General features: G+C 37.9%; 1 protein-coding gene across 1 annotated transcript in view; it reads right to left on the bottom strand.

The window, feature by feature from the left end:
* The window catches only part of MROH9 (maestro heat like repeat family member 9), a 150,890-nt gene extending 128,706 nt beyond the window's left edge, over positions 1-22,184 (bottom strand). The window contains exons 1-2 of the mRNA XM_043922893.1: positions 21,603-22,184; positions 20,542-20,682 (exon numbers count right to left, since the gene is read on the bottom strand). The gene's annotated coding sequence lies outside the window, so the exon portion shown is untranslated. The remainder of the gene's footprint in view (positions 1-20,541; positions 20,683-21,602) is intronic.
* Between the last annotated feature and the right edge of the window lie 5,066 nt (positions 22,185-27,250).

Genomic DNA, 27,250 nt, shown 5'->3' with positions numbered 1-27,250 from the left:
GAACTGGGGAATGATTCAATTTCCTACTAACCAGGCAATGATGGCCTCGTTGTCTGTTTCAGGCCCATTCAGCCCCACCACACTAATTTCTTTCTCTGTTTCCCAATATTTAGGGATATCCCCCAGAAAGATACTTTACAGCTCTAGAGTCATAATTGATTTCATGGATGAATGGTCTTTCCCACACTGGTGCCGTGCTGGAATATAAGAAACACGTAACTTACTGGAATCTTGAGATCTGGATTCTAGGGACTGTTTAATTGCCAACAGAGAAGGGCGGCACTCCAGTACTCCTGCCTGGAAAATCCCATGGACGGAGGAGCCTGGTAGGCTGCAGTCCATGGGGTCGCTAGGAGTTGGACACGACTGAGCGACTTCACTTTCAATTTTCACTTTCATGCTTTGGAGAAGGAAATAGCAACCCACTCCAGTATTCTTGCCTGGAGAATCCCAGGGAGGGGGGAGCCTGGTGGGCTGCCGTCTATGGGGTCGCACAGAGTCGGACACGACTGATGCGAATTAGCAGCAGCAGCAGCAGCAGTTAATTGCCAACTGTGTAATTTTTAACAAATTACTTGACCTCTCTGGGCCCCAGTTATCTCCTCAGTAAAAGAAAAGATTACAACAGATTCCAGTTACAAAGTTCTGTAATTTTATGAACACTGTCCTGCCATTGGTTCTTAGGCTTCACAGAGGAGAGTTGATAAATATCACCACATTCATCCAGTTTCTCCGTCCTTACTGTACCCACATTTGGCCTCAAAAATCACATTCATTTCAAGACTTCAGGAAGCTATTCAGTTCAGTTCAGTCATCGTGTCCAACTGTTTGTGACCCCATAAACTGCAGCACACCAGGCCTCCCTGTCTATCACCAACTCCCAGAGTCTACTCAAACTCATGTCCATTGAGTTGGTGATGCCATCCAACCATCTCATCCTCTGTCATCTCCTTCTCCTCCCGCCCTCAATCTTTCCCAGCATCAGGGTCTTTTCAAATGAGTCAGCTCTTTGCATCAGGTGGCCAAAGTATAGGAGTTTCAGCTACAACATCAGTCCTTCCAATGAACACCCAGGACTGATCTCCTTTAGGATGGACTGGTTGGATCTCCTTGCAGTCCAAGGGACTCTCAAGAGTCTTCTCCAACACCACAGTTCAAGAGCATCAATTCTTCGGCGCTCAGCTTTCTTTATAGTCCAACTCTCATATCCATACATGACCACTGGAAAAAACATAGCTTTGATTAGATGGACATTTGTTGACAAAGTAAAGTCTCTGCTTTTTAATATGCTGTCTAGGTTGGTCATAACTTTTCTTCCAAGGAGTGAACGTCTTTTAATTTCATGGCTGCAATCACCATCTGCAGTGATTTTGGAGCCCAGAAAAATAAAGTCAGCCACTGTTTCCACTGTTTCTCCATCTATTTGCCATGAAGGGATGGGACCAGATGCCATTAGTTTTCTGAATGTTGAGCTTTAAGCCAACCTTTTCACTCTCCTCTTTCACTTTCATCAAGAGGTTCTTTCTGCCATGAGGGTGGTGTCATTTGCATATCTGAGGTTATTGATATTTCTCCCAGCAATCTTGATTCCAGCTTGTGCTTCTTCCAGCCCAGCATTTCTCATGATGCACTCTGCATATAAGTTAAATAAACAGGGTGACAATATACAGCCTTGATGTACTCCTTCTCCTACTTGGAACCAGTCTGTTGTTCCACGTCCAGTTCTAACTGGTGCTTCCTGACCTGCATACAGGTTTCTCAAGAGGCAGGTCAGGTGGTCTGGCATTCCCATCTCTTTCAGAACTTTCCACAGTTTATTGTGATCCACACAGTCAAAGGCTTTGGCATAGTCAACGAAGCAGAAGTAGATGCTTTTCTGTAACTCTCTTGTTTTTTTGATGATCCAGTGGATGCTGGCAATTTGATCTCTGGTTCCTCTGCCTTTTCTGAAACCAGCTTGAACATCTGGAAGTTCATGGTTCACGTATTGCTGAAGCCTGGCTTGGAGAATTTTAAGCATTAATTTACTAGTGTGTGAGCTGAGTGTAATTGTGCAGTAGTTTGAACATTCTTTGGCATTGCCTTTCTTTGGGACTCAGTCCTGTGGCCACTGCTGAGTTTTCCAAATTTGCTGACATATTGAGTGCAGCGCTTTGACAGCATCATCTTTTAGGATTTGAAATAGCTCAACTGGAATTCCATCACCTCCACTAGCTTTGTTCACAGTGATGTTTCCTAAGGCCCACTTGACTTCACATTCCAGGATGTCTGGCTCACCCATTCAAGGATGTGTGAGTGATCACACCATCAAGATTATCTGGGTCGTGAAGATCTTTTTTGTATAGTTCTGTGTATTCTTGCCACCTCTTCTTAATATCTTCTGCTTCTGTTAGGTCCATACCATTTATGTCCTTTATTGAGCCCATCTTTGCATGAAATGTTCCCTTGGTATATCTAATTTTCTTGAAGAGATCTCTAGTCTTTCCCATTCTGTTGTTTTCCTCTAATACTACCAAATGATTAGAGTTGGAATGTTTTCCAGTTGAGTTTCAAAATTAATTCCTGGTTATTAGGATGACTTCCCCTCAAATAGTTAACATGTATTAGTATATACTAGGTATCTGTCACTGTTTTAAGTGCTTTACAGGTATTAATTTACTGAATCTTGGCAACTTTGTTAGAAAAGTACCATTATTAGCCCCATTGAGCAGATGAGGAAACTGAGGAACAAGAACATTTAGTACTTGTTATGGTCACTCAGCTGGTAAGTGGGAGAGCTGGAATTCAACCTCAGGCAGTTGATTAGAGAGGTGCATTCTTAACCACAAGCCTGGACTGTTTCCAATATTTATTTCTGCTTGTTTTATCATTCTTTTAACTTATTTATTATGGAAATACTAAAACACACATTATAATAAATCTGCATATGCCTGTTACCCAGCCTCAATAATGATCAAAGATGACCAAATATGGCTTATCTATATATTCTTTACCTTCTTCAGCTAGATTACTTTGAAAAAAAAATCCCATGGATGATAGATTTTATTTGTAAATACTACAGTTTTGTTGTTCAGTTGCCCAGTTGTGTTCGATTCTTTGTTACTGCATGGACTGCAGCACGACAGGCCTCCCTGTCCCTCACCATTTCCTGAAGTTTACCCAAGTTCATGTCCATTGCATCAGTGATGCCATCCAGCCATCTCATCCTCTGATGCCCTCTTCTCCTGCCTTCAATGTTTCCCAGCATCAGAGCTTTTCCAATGAGTTGGCTGTTCACATCAGATGACCAAAATATTGGAACTTCAGTCTCAGACTTTTCTAGGGTATTCAGGGTTGATTTCCCTTAAGATTGACTGGTTTGATCTGTTTGCTGTCCAAGGGACTTTCAGGAGTCTTCTCCAGTGCCACAGTTCGAAGGCATCAATTCTTTGGCATTCTGCCTTCTTTATAGCCTAGCTCTCCCAGGTACTGACCACTGGGAAAACCATAGTCTTGACTATACAGACCTTTGTCAGCAGAGTGATGTCTCTGCTTTTCAATACACTGTCTAAGTTTGTCATAGGTTTCCTGTCAAGAAGCAATTGTTTTCTGATCTCATGACTGCAGTCACAGTCTGTGGTGACTTTAGAGCCCAAGAAGAGGAATTCTGTCACTACTTCCACCTTTTCCCTCTCTATTTGCCGTGCAGTAATGGGACTGGATGCCATGATCTTAGTTATTTTAATATTTAGTTTTAAGCCAGCTCTTTCTCTCTCCTCCTTCACCCTCATCAGGAGCTCCTTTAGTTAGTTACTCTTTGCTTTCTGCCATTAGGGTGGTATCATCCGCGTATCTGAGGTTGTTGATGTTTCTCCCGCCTATCTTGATTCCAGCTTGTAACTCATCCAGCCCAACATTTCTCATGATGTGCTCAGTGTATAGATTAAGCAAACAGGGTGACAGCAGACAGCCCTGGTGTGCTCCTTTCTCAATCTTGAACCAATCAGTTGTTCCATACAGGGTTCTAACTGTTGCTTCTTGACCTGCATACAGGTTTCTCAGAAGACAGGTAAGATGGTCTGGTATTCCCCTCTCTTGAAGAGCTTTCCACAGTTTATTATGATCCACACAGTCAAAGGCTTTAGTGTAGTCAATGAAAGAGAGGTATATGTTTCCCTGGAATTCCCTAGCTTGCTCTATGATCCCATAAATGTTGGCAAATTGATCTCAGGTTTCTCTTCCTTTTCTTAACCCAGCTTGAACATCTGGAAGTTCTTGGTTCACATAAGGCTGAAGCCTAGCCTATTATGCAAGATTTTAAGCATGACCATACTAGCATGGGCGGCTGCTGCTGCTGCTAAGTCTCTTCAGTCATGTCCAACTCTGTGCGACCTCATGGACTGAAGCCTACCAGGCTCCTCTGTCCATGGGATTTTCTAGGTGAGAGTACTAGAGTGGGTTGCCATTGCCTCCTCCTACTAGCATGGGAGATGAGTACAATTGTCCGATGGCTAGCACATTCTTTAGCATGACCCTTCTTGGGAATTGAGATGAGTACTGACCTTTTCCAGTCCTGTGGCCACTGCTGGGTCTTCCAAATTTGCTGACATACAGAATGTAACACCTTGATGGCATCATCCTTTAGGGTTTTGAATGTTCTACTGGAATTCCATTGCATCCACTAACTTTATTAACAGCAGTGCTTCCTAAGGCCCACTTGACTCACTCTCCAGAATGTCTGGTTCTGGGTGGTTGACCACACCATTGTAGTAATCTGGTTGGTTCATTAAGATTTTTTTTTTTTTGTATTACAGTTCTTCCATATGTATCTTCAGTATGTATCTCTAAAAGATTTTTTTTACCAATACTATTGCCATATATAAAAGAATGAACAATAATTCTTAATTAAAACCAAATACTTTATTCAGCATTCAAACTTTTATTATTCTCTCATAGTTTAAAAAATGTGTTATTATATGAATTTTTTCAAATCCTAAAGTGTTTGTACATTGCATTTGGTTGGTATGTCTTTTAAATCTTTTTCAATCCATAGGTTTCTCCTTCTTCTTCTTTCCTCCTTGCCATATATTTGTGGAGAGAACTGAGCTGTTTATTTGGTAGAATTTCCTATAGTCTGGATTTATTACATTCTGTGGTGTCACTAGCATGTTCCACTGTCCCCTGTAGATCAGATAAACTGGAAATTTGACCTAGAAGCTTGATAAGATGCAGATTTGATTTTGGGCAAGAATACAGGCAAACCTAGGAGATATTGTGAGTTCAGTTCCAAACCACTGCAATAAAATGAATATCTCAATAAACTAGGTCACCAAAAATTTTTGATTTCCCAGTGCATGTAGCACTGAAACATATACAATACCATGTGTAAAATAGATAGCTAATGGGAAATTGCTATATAACAGGGAACTCAACATGGTGCTCTGTGACAACCTATGGGGGTAGGGAGAAGGTTCAGGAGAGAAGAGACGTGTGTATACTTATGGCTGATTGACGTCATTGTATGGCAGAAGCCAACACAATGTTGTAAAGCAATTATCCTACAACTGAAAATAAATTTTTATAAAAATTATGTTAATACTGCACTCTAGTCTATTAAGTATAAATAGCATTATGTCTAAAAAACTGTATATACCTTAATTAAAAAATACTTTATTGCTAAAAATTGCTAACCATCAATATGATCCTTCAGCAAGCTGTTATCTTTTTGCAGTAATAACATCAAAGATCACTAATCACAGGTCACCATAATAAATATAATGATAATGAAAAAGTTTGAAATATCATGAGAATTACAGAAGATGACACAGAAACACAACATGAGCAAATACTCTTGGAAAAATGGTGCCAATAGACTTGCTCAAAGAGCGGTTGCCACTAACCTTCAGTTTGTAAACCTTCAATATTTGTGAAGTGCAATAAAATAGGGTATGCTTATACTTCACAGATGGTGTTGTGAGTGTTATATGCATCACACTAGTAGCCACAAAATGCCTGGTTATTTTTCTTTTTGTGATATTAAGACCAGTGAGTCTGGGTATTGTCAGTCTGAGCTACCCATTGTAATGTTCCCCTTCAATTTTCTGTCTAATGGTTTAGTATCCATTGATGATCATTGGTCATTATTTCACAGGGGTTTGGAAAATGATGCTCTCTAATTCTATCATTCCTTCTGCATTTGTTAGCTGGAATTATAATGCAAGAAAAAAAAATCTGCCTTTAGAAACTATTTAGCTTAAGGTAGAGTTCACACATTTTTCTATCTTTAACTATGTGGTTGACAAATGTGTATCATCTTTGGTTTCTGAAACAGTGTACAACTTAAATTAATTACAGTAAGAGGCATTTGTTTAATTTTGGAAAAGACAAGCAATAAAATAGAGAGAATGTTGAAATACTATAATTTACATGACAGTCTTTCAACAACTCATTATTGTGACACATGAAAGGCAGCTTAGTTTTCATAATAAATTTTGATCTTAACTTTTTCTTTACAATTTGGACTGGTTTGCTGACTTATTCATTTATATGGGTGAGAAATGTGTATGGAGACCTCACTAGGTACAAGGCAATCTGCTAGTCACTGGCTACACAATACCAAACAAAACAGGCTTTGCCTTCTCTGGGTTGCAAGTTCAGCGGGAAAGAGAAAAATTAAACAGTTACACAAATGTGAGATGATGTGTGAATAGTGTATGGTGTTATGGGAGCACACAGAGAAACTTCAGAAGTTAGTAGCTAATCAGAACTTTGTTCCTTTAGCATCTCCATTTCTAAATCCTGAGTCATTTAGGCAGCCAGCACTAAAGCCTTAGTTGTTCATGAAAATCACAAAATGACCAATTAGCTAAACTACAGTAAATTCATGGAAACTTGCTATTGAATGTTGTTTCTACTTATCTTTATGATTATTATATTTCCCAGAGAAGTTAATGATTAACGAAATGTCACATGATCTTGATCAAAGAATTGAAGGAATTATTGAAGGAAATATGAGCAAATCTCAATGATGGGAATATGTGTTTTCGCCATTCTGTGCAAAAAGAAAAGCAATTACACAACACTGGTCTTACAAAATTTCTCCGACTGTCCAAGTTAAAGGTGCAAATTTTAGGTTCCAAAACAAGGGATGACACTGAGACTTTCTTATTGAAACTGGAAATTTCATTAGGCCAATTTTATAATTGTCAGTGAATTGCTCAGGTGATATGTTTCAGCAACATTATCGGCATTTATATAGCCAGAACTTACTGGCTTAGGGACAGTATTATCACCATTTTTATTATTGAGGATAAGATATTTGGATTTTTTAAAAAAGACTGAGCTGGCACTAAAGTAAATCACAGAGATCTTGATTCTTCTCTTATATTTAGGAATTTCCTTCTTTCATTAGAGAAAGAAATTCATATATTAAGAATTGAGGAAAACAAAGAAAAGCAAAACAAAAGGTCACATACAAAGAGAACTAAGAAATGCTTTCCATAGCCAAATGAAAAAGACAAAAACTGTATTAGGAAACTACTAGCTTTATTCTCCGGGGCTGAAGCATTTTTTTTTCTCCCACACTTCAAGTGAGTGGAGCTGACCACCTTGTCAACACTTGACACAGTACTGATTTCTTCATTGAAAAATGTTCTTAGTGTTTCTGGGTCCAATCAAATATGAATATTAAGAGCAATCTGACAAAATCAACAAATGCTTCTAATCTTAACAATCTGTAATTGTGAGTTGATTTTTTTTTTAAATTTAGTGGACTAAGCAAGGAGGAATCAGGGTATGTGATAAAGTGATACTTCATGTTGATGGAGTGTGTCCTATGGGCCCCACACTCTTCTTGGAAACTTTTGTGCATTACCTCACTTAATCCTCATAATAATACTATAAAATTGATTCTATATTTTATAGATGAAGAAATGAAGCACATTTCTAACTAACTTACTGAAGGTCACACATTTAGCAAGAGGTGGAAACAGGTTTTGAAACCACTCATGCTAACCCAGGGAACCCCTGCTTTTAATCTCTACATTTTACTCCATTTAGAAGGGAATCAGAAATCTGAGTCAGGCTGCCTCCACTGATCAAGAGGTAAACACATGGGCTGGCACAATTTGTAAATAATGTCACTGAAATAATATACTCATTGTAATGGATGATTTTTAATACTAGGAATTTTATTTAAAATTCTGATAACTGGATTTTAAGTTGACATAAAGTTTATGATCATGTGAACTGAATGTTCAACAAAAAGCCTGTAGAAATGTTGCTTTAGATTGTGATGAAAAATAAAATCCATGAGGATTAGCCTAAGGATAAGGATGCTAAGTGACGGAAAGGGAGAGGACGGAAGGAGTAGAAGGGGAAGAATGTGTTTCTCCTAGACATCTAGAGTAGAACTACTTAACCTGGTTTTCCTTGAGGCTCTCAGAGTAAAAGACTCCTGAAGCAGGAAGTAAATTCCATGCAGGTAGGAACCACACAATTACAATTGCCAGTAGCTTTTCTAGTGCTTTTATTGTTGGTGTTGTTTAGTCACTAAGTTATTTCCAACTCTCTGCAAACCCATGGACTGTAGCCCGCCAGGGTCCTCTATCCCTGGGATTTTCCAGGCAAGAATACTGGAGTGGGCTACCATTTCCTTTTCCAGGGAATCTTTCTAATCCAGGGATTGAATCTGTATCTCCAGCATTGGCAGGCAGATTCTTCACCACTGAGCTACTAGGGAAGCCCTGTTCCAGTACTTTTGGCACAAATAAAAATTACTGAAGGAACCATGAGTATTATAAGTGTTTGACTCCTCAGCAATGAGACCCAATGGCCTTATGAGAAATGATGAAAGAAAAAGTGTGAGCTTCCCTATAGAGTCTGAGATACACAGGCTAAAAAGGTATACTATCCAATAAAGCCAAATAGATTTTCATGGGAAAAAAAGTGTACAAATTCACCTTCTAGAGCCAAGGTGATATTTTACAGAGAACTTCGGTGTTTTTTAGGTCTGTTTGGTGCTGTAGTTACATCAGTCAGTACATGTGTAACTTCTGGAATAACTTGTCTAATATAGTAGCCTCTAGCCACAGGTAGCTATTTAAATATAAACTGATAAAACTAAATCAAATTTAAAGTTCAGTTTTTTAGTCATTCTAGCCACATTTCAAGTACTCAGCTAAAGGTGGCTAGGGGCTACCAAATTGGACAGCTCAGCTCTAGAATATTTGACAATGCCACTATGAGAAATGAACACAAATACCTTAGGTTGAAAGAGCAGATCTTGATAAAGTGCAAAATAAGTAAAGAAGTCAACTACCACCACCAATACTAACACCAAAATTAACAACAGTCTTTATCCTTTACCCATACTACTAGGTAAAGTTGTCTTTTGGGGGTTTTCTCCTCCCCTCTTTCTGTTTGCACCTTTTTGATGAAAAGAACAGGTCCTGTGACGTTTCTGATTATTCTCTAATGTGATTTTTATTCACAAAACTTATTTCGGTAATGTTTTTGTCTAATTTCATTTAATCATCAAAACTTCAATTTTTATCATCAAGAGTTCCCTTCATGTAGTCTGTATTTACTCTGGCTGGCCACATATATCTCTTTCCTCTGCCCCTAGTTTTCGGCCCCTGTCAGACTGCCTTCTTTGAAGATGACTTTAGGCTGATCCCTGGGAAAAACTTTATCACTGTATTTCCAGGACATATAACAATGCCTGGCATGGGTGCTAAATGCATACTTGTGGTTAAGTAAACTGAGCCACAAAGTTTTTAAGTAAATAAAATGTAATTTTATACTCAAGTACTCATCAGGAGTAAAACTTGGGGGTACTCATTTATGGAGACATGAGAGCAAAGAGCAAAATTATAGTATGAATATTTCATTAAAACTTTTTCTTCAAGTATAATTTATATCAATAAAATAGATTTAAGGACTGATGATTTTGCCCACACCCATGTAACACCCATGTTACACTTATTCTTTCCAAGATACAGAACATTTTAATCACACTAGAGATACCTTTCTTTGCCCGAACTTCACAGTCAAAACCTGCTAACCACCCACTGCATCACCCTTGGGAACCATAGATTTGTTTTCACTATTATAGAACAGTTGAATTATAATCAAACACTATTAAATGAAATCAAAGTATAGTCTTTTGTGTCTGGCTTCTTTAACTCAGCATAATTTTTTTGAGGTCCAGATCTATTGCATATAGTGTTCTATTGTATGGATATACTACAATTTCTTCACTTACCTGTTAATGTTTATCTGAGTTATTTTCAACTTATCAATTATTATAATTAAAGTTGCTTTGAACATCCACTTTTTAAAATATATCCTTTCATTTATATTGGATAAGTAGCTAAAATGGCATAGTTGGATCATAAATAGGTATATGTTTAACTTTGTGAAACACTACCAGAATATTTCCAAAGAGTTTTATGATAATATTTCCACTAGCAGTATATAAAAGATTACTTCATGTGCTCATCAACAATTGGTGTTATCAGTCTTTAAATGTTAACCATTCTAGTGAGTGTCAGCTGGTCTTTAATTGAGTTTTTAGTTTGCTTTTCACCGATAACTAATGGTGTAGAGTACTCTGTACTTTTTCATATACAAATTTGCATTTGCATATTGTCCTTGTAAAATGCTTGCTCAAGTCTTTTGTTCATTTTTTAAAGTTTGATATACATGGCGGGGGTGAGGGTGCTCAGTTGCTTTAGTCATGTCCGGCTGTCTACAACCCTGTGGACTATAGCCTACCAAGTCCTCTGTCCATGGGATTCTCCAGGCAAGAATACTGGAGTGGGTTGCCATGCCCTCCTCCAGGGGATCCTGCTGAGCCTGGGATCAAACCCACATCTCTTATGTTTCCTGCATTGGCAGACGGTTTCTTTATCATTAGCGCCACCTGGGAAACCTGATATATATAGTATTTTCTTTCAGTCCATGGCTTGTCTTTAGATTATCTTAGCAGAATCTTCCAGTATTTTAGGTTTGAGAAAGTTGATTTGATTTGACTTTTTGTCTTTTGTGGTTAGTGTTTGCTAGATTACAGCTAGAAAACTATTGCCTACAACAACATCACGAAGGTGTTTTTCTTTTGAAACTATGTATACTTGATTTTTATATTTAGTTTTATGGTCCATTTCAAAATAGTCATTTATGTTTTATGTGAGGTGCAGATTGAGTGAGCCTCACTTATTTTTGCATAGGTAACCAGCACCATTTGTTTAACAGACTTTCTTCCTCCCATTGAATTGCTTTGTATTCTTAGTTAAAAAATCAGGTGACTCTAAAAGTATCAATTTATTTTGGGACTGATAACATAGCACATAGCAGGAATCCCTTAGAAGAAATAGAGTACCCATCATAGTCAACAAAAGAGTCTGAAATGCAGTACTTGGATGCAGTCTCAAAAACGACAGAATGATCTCTGTTCATTTCCAAAGCAAACCATTCAATATCACGGTAATCCAAGTCTATGCCCCAACCAGTAACGCTGAAGAAGAGGAAGTGGAATAATTCTATGAAGACTTACAAGACCTTCTAGAACTAACACCCAAAAAAGATGTCCTCTTCATTATAGGTGACTGGAATGCAAAAGTAGGAAGTCAAGAAACACCTGGAGTAACAGGCAAATTTGGCCTTGGAGTACAGAATGAAGCAGGGCAAAGGCTAATAGAGTTGTGCCAAGAGAATGCACTGGTCATAGCAAACACCTTCTTCCAACAACACAAGAGAAGACTCTACACATGGACATCACCAGATGGTCGACACTGAAGTCAGATTGATTATATTCTTTGCAGCCAAAGATGGAGAAGCTCTATACAGTCAGCAGAAACAAGACTGGGAGCTGACTGTGGCTCAGATCAGGAACTCCTTATTACCAAATTCAGACCGAAATGGAAGAAAGTGAAGGAAACCACAAGACCATACAGGTATGACCTAAATAAAATCCCTTATGACTATACAGTGGAAGTGAGAAATAGATTTAAGGGACTAGATCTGATAGACAGAGTGCCTGATGAACTATGGACGGAGGTTCATGACATTGTACAGGAGACAGGAATCAAGACCATTCCAAAGAAAAAGAAATGTAAAAAAGCAAAATGGCTGTCTGAGGATGCCTTACAAATAGCTGTGAAAATAAGGGAAGTGAAAAGCAAAGGAGAAAAGGAAAGATATTCCCATTTGAATGCAGAGTTTCAAAGAATAACAAGGAGAGATAAGAAAGCCTTCCTCAGCGATCAATGCAAAGAAATAGAGGAAAACAATAGAATGGAAAAGACTAGAGATCTCTGCAAAATAATTAGAGATACCAAGGGAACATTTCATGCAAAGATGGGCTCAATAAAGGACAGAAATGGTATGGACCTAATAGAAGCAGAAGATATTAAGAAGAGGAGGCAAAAATACACAGAAGAACTGTACAAAAAAGACCTTCAGGACCCAGATAATCTTGACGGTGTGATCACTCACCCAATCTGGAATGGGTGAGCCAGACATCCTGGAACGTGAAGTCAAGTGGGCCTTAGGAAGCATCACTATGAACAAAGCTAGTGGAGGTGATGAAATTTTAGTTGAGCTATTTCAAATCCTGAAAGATGATGCTGTGAAAGTGCTGCACTCAATATGTTAGCAAATTTGGAAAACTCAGCAGTGGCCACAGGACTGGAAAAGGTCAATTTTCGTTAATCCCAAAGAAAGGCAATGCCAAAGAATGCTCAAACTACCACACAATTGCACTCATCTCACACACTAGTAAAGTGATGCTTAAATTCTCTAGCCAGGCTTCAGCAATACATGAACTGTGAACTTCCAGATGTTCTAGCTGGTTTCAGAAAAGGCAGAAGAGCCAGAGATCAAATTGCCAACATCTGCTGGATCATCGAAAAAGCAAGAGAGTTCCAGAAAAACATCTATTTCTGCTTTGTTGACTATGCCAAAACCTTTGACTGTGTGGATCACAATAAACTGTGGAAAGTTCTTAAAGAGATGAGAATACCAGACCATCTCACCTGCCTCTTGAGAAACCTGTATGCAGGTCAGGAAGCAACAGTTAGAACTGGACATGGAACAACAGACTGGTTCCAAATAAGAAAAGGAGTACGTCAAGGCTATATATTGTCACCCTACTTATTTAACTTATATGCAGAGTACATCATGAGAAATGCTGGGCTGGAGGAAACACAAACTGGAATCAAGATTGCCAGGGGAAATATCAATAACCTCAGGTATGCAGATGACACCACCCTTTTGGCAGAAAGTGAGGAAGAACTCAAGAGCCTCTTGATGAAAGTGAAAGAGGAGAGTGAAAAGGTTGGCTTCAAGCTCAACATTCAGCAAACTAAGATCATGGCATCTGATCCCATCCCTTCCTGGCAAATAGATGGGGAAACAGTGGAAACAGTGGCTGACTTTATTTTTCTGGGCTCCAAAATCACTGCAGATGGTCATTGCAGCCATGAAATTAAAAGACATTTACTCCTTGGAAGGAAAGTTATGACCAACCTAAACAGCATATTAAAAAGCAGAGACTTTACTTTGTCAACAAATATCCATCTAGTCAAGGCTATGGTTTTTCCAGTGGTCATGTATGGATGGAGAGTTGGACTATAAAGAAAGCTGAATGCTGAAGAATTGATGCTTTTGAACTGCTGTGTTGCAGAAGATTCTTGAGATTCCTTGGACTGCAAGGAGATCCAACCAGTCCATCCTAAAGGAGATCAGTCCTGGGTGTTCATTGGAAGGACTGATGTTGAAGCTGAAACTCCAATACTTTGGCCACTTCATGCGAAGAGTTGACTCATTGGAAAAGACCCTGATGCTGGGAGGGATTGGAGGCAGGAGGAGAAGGGGACGACAGAGGATGAGATGTCTGGATGGCATCACCGACTCGATGGACATGAGTTTGAGTAAACTCTGGGAGTTGGTGATGGACAGGGAGGCCTGGCGTGCTGCGGTTCATGGGGTCGCAAAGAGTCAGACACGACTGAGAGACTGAACTGAACTGAACATAGCACTGAGTTTTTCACTTTTCAAGCATAGCACATCTTTCCATTTATTTATCTCTTTAATTTCAGCAGTGTTTATAGATTTGCATGCATAAGTCTTGCATATACATCACTATATTTGATTTGAAGCATATTATAGTCTTCAAAGCTCTTTTAAATGTTATCGTTTTCTTAATTTTATTTTCTATACTTTGTTGTTAGCTGTTGTTCAGCTGCTCTGTTGTGTTTGACTCTTTGCGACCCCACGGACCGCAGCACACCTGGCTTCCCTGTCTTTCACCATCTCCTGGAGCTTGCTGAAACTCATGTCCATTGAGTTAATGATGCTATCCAACAATCTCATCCTCTGTTGTCCCTTTATCCTACTGCCTTCTATCATTCCCTGCATCAGGGTCTTTTCCAATGAGTCACTTCTTCACATCAGGTGGCCAAAGTATTGGAGGTTCAGCATCAGTCCTCCCAATGAATATTCAGAATTGATTTCCTTTAGGATTGACTGGTTTGATCTCCTTGCTGTCCAAGGGATTCTCAAGAATCTTCTCCAGCACCACAGTAAGAAGTCATCAATTCTTCACTTGGGCATCAATTCTTCACTTACTAATTTGTTGTTAGTGTCCAAACTTAAAGTTGTATATATTGGCCTTATGTTCTGTGACCTTGCTGAATTTACGTATTAGTTATAATACATTGTTCAAGGAGTTCTTCAGATTTTTCTATGCACATGATTATTTTACCTGTGCATAAAGACTGTTTTGTAGCTTTCTTTCCAACATATGTATCTTTCACTTATTGTCTTGCCTTCTTTAATTGGCTGGGATCTCCATTTTAATGTTAAATGTAAGTGTCAAAATGGGTATCTTTCTTTTTCAGCTCCAGAAATCTTTATTGGAATTTTAGTTAGCCAAATCATAAGCTGTGCATGCTTAGGGTAAGATTCTACAATGCTGGGCAAAGTGCAGCTACTGGGGGAAGAGCAACTTTCAAGAAGCTGTGAGCTAAAAAAACCATCTGAGTTCATAGAGGGGTGGAAAATGTTCACAGCTTGTCATAAAGAACAGAAAGAACTTATAGAAAGACTGTATAGAATGATTAAGATTCAGCCTAACTAGTTGGTGATCTGCTCTCTCAACTATAAGGAAGAGTTGGAACTGTTCCAATTCAGTCATCCCCCAAGCTATCTTTTGATGCTTTATTTTCCTTTCAAGGTAACATGTAATGCTTACCTTAAACAGATGTCACATGTTGGGGGTTAGGAGGTCATCACTGAAATTCCGTAACATCCCACTCTCTTATACATACCTAGTCTTGCTCTCAGTACATTAACTGAGTACTGGGTACATTAACTGAGTACTGAATATATAACTCAGTACATTAACTTAAATGCCTTTCTTAATACGAAAGTCATAACCCCCTGTTAGGATTACTGAATAATATAGACAGATGTTGTTTAGAGAAATATTAGTAGAAAATTTGGAAACCAGAATCAGAAATAAATATCTAATACATATTTAATAAAAATCACTTTATTTGGGAGACATGTCCCAAAGAGAGCAGTAACAACATAACCAAGATTTAAGGTTAATTTGTTCATAGACGTTCAAACGCATCATAGGAAATAATTCTTGGCTAGAGCAATTGAGAAGATGACTTAATGTTTTTTCTCAGTTTTGGGAAATACAGCATTACCACAGTTAAAAAAATAAAATAGTAAAAAAGCACCAAAGGCAAAATTTGAGTTTGTGCCTTGCCAAAAATAACAGGAAGACACTTATGCTGTCACTCAGAGCATAAAAATACACCAAACTCTAGTTCAAATCCATTATCTGCCCTTGATGCCACATTTTTACCAGCCATATAGAGCCTGTCTGCCTTCTTTATTTTTTTGAACTATTTGGAGAGTAATGTATTCTCAAACTAATATAAAAGTTGGCCAAGATTAGAGCAAGCAGTTGTACTCAGTTAAATTTAACTGTGCTGATCCAACCTGGAAGGAATTGGTATAAACTAATTGAACTAGATTAAAATAAATTATATTGGATCATACAGTTGCCCTTTAGAAACAGATAATTTTATACATAGACACATATATACAACTGTAAAATCCAGATAACACAATACTTTAAGTTGTTTTCAAGTACTCAGGCCTTGAAATGGACATGAAACATTTAAACTCTATCCTCTTTACCAGTAGGACCACATATGAACTATACTAATAATATAACAATTTATCTTCAGTAAACACACATACATACAACCTATGTATGATATATAGTTTTGGCCTTTTAAAATATGTTTTTGTCTTATTTTTAGGTGATATGAGAGGGAAAACCTGTACGCCTGTTTCTCCTTTCTATCTTAACCTGGTATAATGCTTTATATTGTGTGCGTGCTCAGTCGTCTCTGACTCTTTATGACCCTATGGACTGTGGTTGGCCAGGCTCATCTGCCCATGGGATTCTCCAGGCAAGAATACTGGAGTGGGTTGCCATCCCCTTCTAGGGGAATCTTCCCAACCCAGGGATCAAACCTGCGTCTCTGGCATCTACTGCATTGTAAGCAAATTCTTCACCACTGCTATACATTGCTTCATGGTTGAAAGAGGTGATAATGTCATGAAGCACATTCTTTGATAATTTTTTCAGTGAAAGACTATTAAACTGTGTTTTCGCCCTCTTCTTTTAAATGATAGTTAAGCTAAGTGAAAAATTCTGGGTTACTGAGTTTCCTTTAGCACTTTAAATATATTATGCCATTGTCTTCTGCTATCTATTGTTCTGATTAAAATTCTGCTCTTAATTTCATTGTCATTTCTTTACATATAATCCTCAGCTTCACTACGTGTCTCAGTTTGACTGACAGCTGGGCTTTCCAGGTGGTTCAGTGGTAAAAGAATCTGCCTTCAATGAAGGAGATTTGGGTTCAGTCCCTGGGTCAGGAAGATCTCCTGGAAAATGGAATGGCTACCCTCTCCAGTATTCTTGTCTGGGAAATTCTATGGATAGAGGATCCTGGCAGGCTACAGTCAGTCTATGGGATCGCAAAGAGTCAGGCATGACTCAGCGACTGAGTACATAGGTTCCTTGCACTTGGATGGCTGAGCCAAGCTGATTGGTTAATTATTTATGTAAATTTGGAATATGCTATCCAGATCCAGTCATGTTAGATGGGAGTAGGGAAAGGGAGGCCCAGTACAGCCTCAAAGACCAGGATTCTCTAGAATGACATAGCCAAAGAGCCCTACACCTGAAATGCTGGTACATTATTTCCCATTTTGCTATTTAGCCCTGCTGAGATATCTCCAGCACAGAACCCTGAGGTAGGAGTAGGGTAAGATTTGGATACCAAAACTTCCAACTGAAATCCTTAACAGCATGAAATTCATCTTCTTAATTTTATAGAATAATGGTACAGCTAAAGCCCAGAAGGTGAAATGACTTTATCCAAGATATATAGAAAGTTTGTTAGTGATGTAAGAGCTGGTTTGAATTCTGCTTCTGTCAGCTACTAGCTCTGGAACCTAATGTTAACCTCTTTGACTCTCAATTTCTCATCTGTAAAATAGGGATAAGAATATGTGTCTCAAAAGGGTTCTTACTTCCTGATATCTTAATTGGTAAAGAATCTGCCTGCAATGCAGGAGACCACGGTTCAATTCCTGGGTGGGGAAGATCCGCTGGAGAAGGGATAGGCTACCCACTCCAGTATTCTTGGGCTTCCCTTGTGGCTCAGCTGGTAAAGAATGCACCTGCAATGTGGGAGACCTGGGTTTGGTCCTGCGTTGGGAAGATCCCTTGAAGAAGGGAAAGGTTACCCACCCCAGTATTCTGGCCTGGAGAATCCAGGACTATGCAGTCCATGGGGTCACAAAGAGTCGTACACGACTGAGTGACTTTCACTTTCACAAGGTTATTATGAAGCTTAGCATTATGCCTGAAACAAAATAGAAGCTAAATAAAGATATTAATTTTGTTGTTATTATTAGTGTTTTTCATTTTAACACACTGACTTTTACCCTCTCCTGATTTTTTAATTTAATTTTTTAATTGAAGTATATTGATTTACAGTGTCATATTAGTTTCAGGTTTATAGCACAGTGATACAATTTATATGTATATATTCTTTTTCAGATTCTTTTCCCTTATATGCTATTCCAAAATATTGTTTATAGTTTCTTGTTCTACACAGTAGGTCCTTTTTGGTTACCTATTTTATACATAGCAGTGTGTATTTATTGATCCCATCCTCCTAATTTATTCCCTCCTCCCACCTTCCCCTTGGTAACTATAAGTTTGTTTTCTATGTCTGTGGGTCTCATTCTGTTTTGTAAATAAGTTCGTTTGTATCTTTTATTTTCATATTCCACTATAAGTGATACCATATGATATTTGTCTTTGTCTAGCTTACTTCACTTAATATGATAATCTCTATATCCATCCATGTTACTGTAAATGGCATTATTTCATTCTTTTTATGACTGAGTGATATTCCATTATATATATATACCACATTGTCTTTATCCTTTCATCTGTTGATGGACATTAGGTTTCTTCCATGTCTTGGCTATTGTAAATAGTGTTGCAATGAACACTGGGTTACATCTATCTTTTTAAATGGATGCTTGCTCCAGATACATGCCCAGGAGTGGGATTTCTGATAACTCTATCATATGGTAACTGTTTTTAGTTTTTTAAGGAACCTCCATACTATTTTTCATAGTGGTTGCACCAATTTACATTTTCACCCACAGTGTAGGAGAGTTCCCTTGTCTCCAAACCCTCTCCAGCATTTATCACTTGTAGACTTTTTGATGGTGGCTATTCTGACTGGAGTGAGGTGATCCCTCATTATAGTTTTGATTTATGTTTCTCTAATAATTAGGAATGTTGAACATTCTTTCATGATCCTGTTGGCCATCTGTATATCATCCTTGGTGAAATGTCTATTTAGATCTTCTGACCATTTTTTGATTGAGTTGTTTGATATTGAGTTGTATGAACTGTTTATACATTTTGGAAATTAAGCCCAGTCGGTTGCATGATTTGCAAGTATTTTCTCCCATTCTGTGGGTTATCTTTTGTTTTGTTCATGATTTCCTGTGCTGTGCAAAAGCTTTAAGTTTAACTAGGTCCCATTTGTTTATTTTTGTTTTTATTTCCATTACTCAAGGAGACGGATCCAAAAAGATATTGCACCAATTTATCTCAAAATGCCTTGTGCCTATGTTTTCCTCTAGGAGTTTTATAGTATCTGATCTTACATTTAAGTCTTTAATCCATTTTGAGTTGACGTTTGTGTATGGCGTTCGAGAATATTCTAACTTCATTCTTTTACATGTAGCTGTCCAGTTTCCCAGAAACACTTACTGAAGAGACTGTCTTTTCTCCTTTTATATTCTTTCCCCCTTTATCGTAGATTTAATCTGTAAGTGCATGGGTTTATTTCTGGGCTTTCTATCCTATTCCATTGATCTATATTTCTGGTTTTGTGCTAGTACTATAGTGTTTTGATTACTGTAGCTTTTTACTGTAGTCTGAAGTCAGGGAGCCTGATTCCTCGAGTTCCATTTTTCTTTCTCAAGATTGCTTAGACTACTCAGGGTCTTTTGTGTTTCCGTACAAATTTAAAAGTTTGCTCCAGTTCCATAAAAAAAGTGCCATTAGTAATTTGTTAGTGATTGAATTGCATCTGTGGATTACCTTGGGTACTATAGTCATTTTAACAGTATTAATAGTTCCAGTCTAAAAACACAGTAAATCTTTCCATCTGTTTGTGTAATCTTCAGTTTCTTTTATTAGAGAATAAACCTAACAAAGGATGGGAAAGACTTGTATTCTGACATTCTTATTTTCTTTGAAAGAGGGAGCTCTTATCTTCATCTCATATTTATTTATGTGTGTGCTTAATGAAATTAAATGGGACATTCTCTGAATAAATATATATCTCACTTGCTCCTAGGGTAACATTTAGTACACTGTGCATGAAGATTGAGAAGTGGTGATTGATAATATTTGGTGATAAATGAACAGTTGACAAATAGATCATAGTCTCTCTAACATAAAATTAGTGCTAGTAGTTTGTTCATAACTCGTTAGTCTACTCCAGACCCAGTATATGAGTCATAGGCCTGAATGCCAGGCTTAAGAACATGGAAGGCAACTTTCTTCTTGACCACATAATTTCAGAGGCCACTCATTAGTGTGAGTGTGTGAAGATGCTCAGCCACTGCATAATTAGGGTCCTTCTGTTCTCTTTTCCAACTTTCCCTCACTTCCCTCCACATTTCCCATTGTTTCATCATCCTGTACTGCCTCTCATTTGGCATTCCTACAGGAAGGTTTTGATGACTTTCTGGAAAGTTGGGGATGGAATTAAATTATGAAGGTTTAAGGGATTTTGTTACACTTCCATTTAAATCATCAGAGGAAGAGAGCGTGGGATAGATGGGTGAGTTTTCTTTAATTCAAGCCTGCCAAGTTCCTCCAACCTGACAGGATAACATTTCAACTCCAAAGAGAAAAAATATATTACTTACCCTCATGTTGCTTGGGAAACAAGGAGAATATATGCTTCTTGGATGAAGCCCATAAGATCTAAAGGCTACAGTTGCTCAGGAAGCCAAAGTTGAAGGATGTCATTGTTATTAGGAGGCTCTGTTAATGTACAACTCCAGAAGCTTCAAGGGAGAAGTGGAAATGGAAATTGTTGTTTCCAAAATGATGATAATGAAGAAAACAAAAACAAAAACAAAATGATGATAATGTAGTTTCAGATTTTTAAATACATGACCATGAAATCCCTGAGTTTTGGTGTGTTAGAAGGAGGCCTTCCTGGACACTGAACTTTACACGTGAAAAAATAGTGAGTGCATTTGAATATCATCTTTTAACTAAGACAGACCCAAATTCTCAATCTCGGATTGGCATTTACTAACTGATCAACCTCAGTAAGTTATTGTCCTTACAAAAGCTTCAGCTCTGCATTGAAACATTGGAAATAGTTTATATCTATTTCACTGGATGTTTATTTGTTTGTTTTGAGGATCGTAGGAGTTCATGTGTATAAAACATTCATCACAGTAAATGGAACTTATTAAAAATTCAGTAAATGGTAGCTTTCTCAGATGTTGGCCAAGACACATTTACTTGCTGAGCTAAATTAACCAAATATTTAATAAACACCAACTCTGACCCAGACACTTTGTAAACACAGAGGTGATCTTGTTCTATCTTCTAGACACAGATTTCTTGATGAAGGAGGTAACAGTCCCCAAGGAGAACAGAGATATCTTCCAGACACAGAGATGGTCTTGTTGTCCTATCTTTAATCTGCTTATGGGCAAATACATCTTGTCTTTTGATAGTTTTGTTTTCATCTCTAAAACATCTGTATATGTCTTGTATTAACGTATTGTTATGGTTTAGACGCATGAATAAACTTAACAAATATTCACTGAGGGTCTATTTGTCCCAGGTAATGTTCTAGGTATTTGGGATATATCAGTGTATAAATCAGCCAAAGATTTTGCCCTTGAGAAATTTACCTTATGAACAAATGAAGCTACTTAATAATAACATCCAAAAATGTATTACTCACCCTCATGTTGCTTGGAAAACAAGGAGAATATCTGCTTCTTGGATGGAGCCCATAAGATCTAAAGGCTACAGTTGCTCAGGAAGCCAAAGTTGAAGGATGTCACTGTTATTAGGAGGCCCACTTAATGTATAACTCCAGAAGCGTCAAGGGAGAAGTGGAAATGGAAATTGTTGTTTCCAAAATGATGATAATGTAGTTTCAGATTTTTAAATACATGACCATGAAATCCCTGAGCTTTGGTGTGTCAGAAGCAGGAAAAAAAAAAAAAAAAAAGAACCATTTTTTTTTAACCTATGGTTTGAGAATTTCCCTGAAGAAATAGAAGCAATTTTAAAATAACTCTTCCCTGGATAGTGTGGTGCCACTTATAAGCCACCACCACAATTTGCAAAGTCACCAAGCTTTCTTAGAGCTTTTATGAGAATCATATGTGAGTGTGTGGTCTAAGAGAATGTCTAGCTCCTTTGGAGAGATGGGCTTTACACTGAGGCAACTTAGGAGTCCTGGTCTTCTACCCATAAAATCACTTCATTGGTCACCTCTCTAGAAGGCAACATGGAGGCAAGTATGGGACCCTGGAGGTTAGGGAACTTTCTCTGACTAGTAGGTGTGTATCTGTTGCTTTTCTAGATCTGCCCTCCTTGGGGACTGTGTGCCTCCTTCATCAAGAAATCTGCCAGCATTCACAATTGGAACATAAACAGGCCAGCAGGTTCTGATTAATCCAAATTGGAACTATTCAAACAGTCACAAAAAGAGATCTTTTCCCCTGAAGGAATTTACATGTGAAGAGAGACTAAGATGGGAAATAAACATTTCTATAATGATTAAAGTTAATTGGCTTGAAAGGATGCCTCTGAAAGAAATGCTTTCTGGTTTTAGTTCCAATCTATTTCGGGACAAGCCTGTTTTTCATAAGATTGGTAACTGCAAACAGATACTGCCCTTTCATTGGAAACAGATGGTACAGGACATAATTAAAGAAGTATGCACTGGCATCTCAAATAACTGCTTTCAATTACAGCATTTCAAGAGTATTAAGGGGAAATATTTTAAACAAGACCACTGCAAAAATAGATTTTGTCATTAACTTTGAAATAATATTTGACTTAAGGCTGAAATTTCCATGTGCCAGGTCTGGATCTCACGGCTGATTCTGATTGGTGCAGAAGAAATTGAATCATTATGGTCCTATCGTTCAGGGGAAAAAATTTTAAAAAAACCTCCCATTTTTTTTAATGCAGAGAAAAACTGTTTTTTTCCCTCTGGTAAGACTTGTATTTTATTTTGCTGTTGAGTCTCAGTTCTATATTACAACCTTGAGGAGCTTTCACAGTGAAACCATCTCAGTGTTAACTCCAAGGTTATCTGTCACTAATGCAGTTGTCTGTGTGTGTGCAGGCAGTGGGTACAGGTCTTCCCTCAATGTGAAGCATGTTTACATGCCCTATACCCCATGTTGTTAAGTATACACTATACACTTTCATGCTGAGATCTACAAGTAAAAGCCTCAAATTAGGTAATACACAAACTCATCAGATTGCCTGGACTGGTACATTCATGATCTAGGTAATTTTAGTTTTAGTGGAGATAATAATAACTATAAGAAATTATGTAACATTGGGAAGTTACAAAATGTTTCACTTGTCCTCTTTTAACATACTGAAATGATGTTTATTTTCTTAATAAATACTTTCTTATTTATTGAGCATCTAACATACGACAGGTACTGCACCAGGAGATAAAGCAATGAACAAAGACAGCTGCTTGTTTGTCCTCCTAGAGCTTATGATCAAATAGTGGGTAGAAAGACAAGGGAACAATTGCAATATAGAAAGGTAAATACTATGATGAAGGGTAATCGGGGTGGTATAGAAACACTGAAAAGCGGTACTTTACCCAAAAAGAGGTTTATACCCTGTTCTAAACTTGGGTTTAGAAACAGAAAAGCAGAGCAACTGTACAATACATCACCTTAATGACTCAAATACATGTACTATTGGATGTACTAATATCCCCTGATCATGAAAGCAGCAATTGGGCAGATAGCGTACAACTTACTGATCACCAATAGGCATTAAGTGATCATCAAGACACAGTATAAATTTACCTTTGATTATATGTACACATGTATGCATACACTAGAAGAGACAGAGAACCTGCATGAGGCATACTACTGACTCCTCCTCACCAAAGTTGTATGGGCTCTAAGCTCTGTCTTGTTGTGGTAATGTGTTAGGTTGAGTGATCCTACGGTCATTCACTTGCCTTTACACCAATGGTTTGTGATCTTGAGATGGCTAGACAAAGGCTTATAGTGAATAATAAGTACAGGACAAGAGCAAAATACTAATCAGTCCACACATCTATTTCCTCACCACAAGGGTAATGAGTAGAATGTTTGCAATTGGATTTTTGGAGTATTAAAAATTTTTTTTGAGTAATTAAGCTCTTAAGAAGCTTGGTAATTTCCTTCAAGTATATACTCGGTATTCAAATTCTCCATGAAGTCATTCAGATTAATCCCACCCAATAATTAACTTTCCCTCATTTTGGATACTGTTTGTACTTTGTGTGTATGTGCACACACATGCATGCACCCTATATCCTTTATTATTCTTGGGTAGTAAATAGGCAATACCACAAATATTAATACTATTTGTTCAATAAAACACTATATAGTTGGTTCCCAAAGAATTGTGAAGAAAATATGGCACAGAAAGTGATCATGCTTTGATAAACAATGATGGGAGAACGTTTCCAATTTGAGGCAGGAAATGAAGAGAGGAGAGAATTCTGGAGTCTGGCTAAGGGAGAGAGGGATGGGCTTTAGAACCTTCAATAATGATGTAAAAAGTGAAGGAAGAAAAGTGATTTTAATAAAGAAACTTCAAAATCTTCATGTAAAACAGCATTTTTTTTTGGATTGGGGATGATTCAGGTTTGTAGGCTAGACAACCCCAATCTCTCAATTTTCCCAGCATCTATAAAATACACTTGCCACAGACTAATTGTGGGTGGAGTGTGTTTCCCTGCTGCTTAGACTCTGGGCTTGGCCACATGACTTGCTTTGACTATGTGGGTAAGAGTTATAGGGGCCAGTTCCACACCTAGGTCTTCGGGGGTCTCACATGCTTCCTCTTACTTCTGCTCCCTCTATGAGAGGAGCATGGTCTGGCGAGCTCTCTACTCCAGGATGATGGAGACACGTGGAGCAGAGCCACCCCAACTTGCCCACAGAGCTGCAGCAAGAAGCAGATCTATCCAGCTGAGCCCAGCCTCAGTCCCAGCTCAGCCAACCCACAGACCCATGGGGGAAAAAAAAAATTTCCTTTAAGTCATTGAGTCTTGGGGTCATTTCTTATTTAGAAATATTGTACAAAAGCTACTTAATACATTGCAAAAAAGGGTAGTGTCTAGAGGGAGGAAGAGAATAGATCTGAAGACAGGCTTCCTTTTCTGACTATCTTTCCCTGTTGCTTCATAGTTCTACGGAGAGGCAGGTATCAGGCAATGGCTGGTTTGCCCAGTGATTGGGAGCCTTGCTTGATTAGATGAAGTTTATGTCTTGCTTGCTTGACCAGAATTCTACTCTTCACAATTCAGAGCGAGTTCACTCAGTTTGGGGTGGGAAGGGAGGCTATTATTTCTGCTCCATATAGCCTCACTACTTTGCTGAGAGCTATTAGTTGAAAGCATGATTTTGGATATTCTCTCAAAAGAACAGGATGTTTTTTTTCCACTTGTCTCTTCTACAAGTAGAGAGTAGTTTTATCTTTACTTTGCCCCAACTTTCTCTTGATAAAACTCCCCAAACTCTTGACAGCTTCTGACTATAGCAGTGGGTGACTCCTGCTTTTTCCCTACTTAAATTCCCTCTTCCAATTCAACTCAAGGGCCACCACACTGAAACCTTCAAGCAGGATGGGTTTATGAAAGAAATGTAGAAAAATCTAATTTTTTGTCAAAAACTTCATAAGGCAACAGACATAGAACTATTGTGGCCTTACCCAAATGAGCTCCTTGTCTCTGTTGAGTTTTATCATAAACATTGATTTTTAAAAATAAATCTCACATGTTATTTTGATATTTTCTTCTTTCTAAAAATAATGAAGTATTTCCAAGTGATCACCTGGGGCAAAGGAGGGTAAGTCACTGTCTTAGTCATACTACAGGTTTGTACAAAGTTTACTCAGTTAGTTTTTGTGTGCCTAGCTATCTAGGTCCCACTGATGAGACAAGTCATACAACTTTAAAAAAAAAAAAGAAAAAACCTTTTTAAAAGACTATGAGAAAAGTATTACTCTGTGCTATTTAGAGAATCTTGGGAGACTTTTTTCCTTTGGTAAATGCCACAAAAGAGACGTTTCTCATGAAAACTTAACTGATAGACAGACTGTAGCATGATGAGGGGTGGCCTCTGGGAATAGTTATGGGAGAGAGCTTGGAGCCAGGACCAGCAATTATGAGACACCAAGGAAAAAAGCAGAGGTTGCATAGACAAAAAATATTCCAAAAGCAATCATGAAAGTGGAATGAAAGGAAGAAATAGAGTAAATGCTTTAAATAAAAGTAGTTCTCACCATACAATCCCCAACAGCATTCACATCTGGTGTAGCAGAAAATATACTTGACTTAGATATATCCTTGAATATACATTGAAAGCTTGGATATATGCATAAAACTATGTGGACAGAGAGAACTGGAATTTGAGTCACGGACCTACATTTGTAATTTGAGTGACTTCCAGCAGTTTTTCTATAGCTTCAAATTTATTTGCAAAATGGAAGCCATGAAATAACATATGTGGGAGTGCTAGCATATACAGTAAGTGTTTAAAATATATTTGTTGAATCTAAATAATACAATCGGTTCTACAATAAAGGCAAGGGTGCCTATTATGGCCTTCAGAACTTGGAATATAATGCTCAGTCCTCATATTTCTCAAGATCAATTACTTGACAAACATCACAGAAAAGATTATAGAGTTCTATTACAGAGCTGAAAACACATGATATGAATTCACTGAGTGCCTAAGTGAAATTAGCATTTTGGTAGGCACTCAGGGCCAAGGGGAATGAGGCTGAGTGGTAGGAGAGGAAAATAAAGGAAGAAGACCTATTGGATGCTACTTCTCTCAATCAAGTTTAGATTTCACATCTGTGTGGCTGAGAACATAAGCTTTGAGGTCAGACTTGCTTTCAAATCTTGACTTTGCTTGTGTGACTTGGATCTAGTCTTTCCAAGCCTCAGATTCCCCATCCATAGGATGTGAACAAAAATACTTACAATACCATTTAAAGATTACAGAGGATTTATGAAAAATGTTTGGCAGTTAATTGACATATGATACAGGGCAGCTATTGTTACTTAAAAGGCCATAGCTCTTTCAGAGCAGAAACTGGACTTCATGAAACTTTGTATTCTTCATTGTGTTTAGCACAATGCCTGTCTTACATTAGGTAAAATAAATCTTCATTGAATGGATGAATAACCAAAATAGTTTATTCAGTACTCTTGCCTTTTGCACTAATTGCCATCAGATGGCGCTTTTGCCTGGTTTGAGTGTTTCATTTTGTTTTTGTTTTTTCTCTTAAAAGACCAACAGCACCACTTCTGACTTCAGAGCATATCTCTAAGATGGAAGA

This window comes from Cervus elaphus, chromosome 14 (genome assembly GCF_910594005.1).
Source record: "Cervus elaphus chromosome 14, mCerEla1.1, whole genome shotgun sequence".
NCBI classification, from domain to species: domain Eukaryota; kingdom Metazoa; phylum Chordata; class Mammalia; order Artiodactyla; family Cervidae; genus Cervus; species Cervus elaphus.
This window is presented reverse-complemented; position numbering and strand designations above follow the sequence as displayed.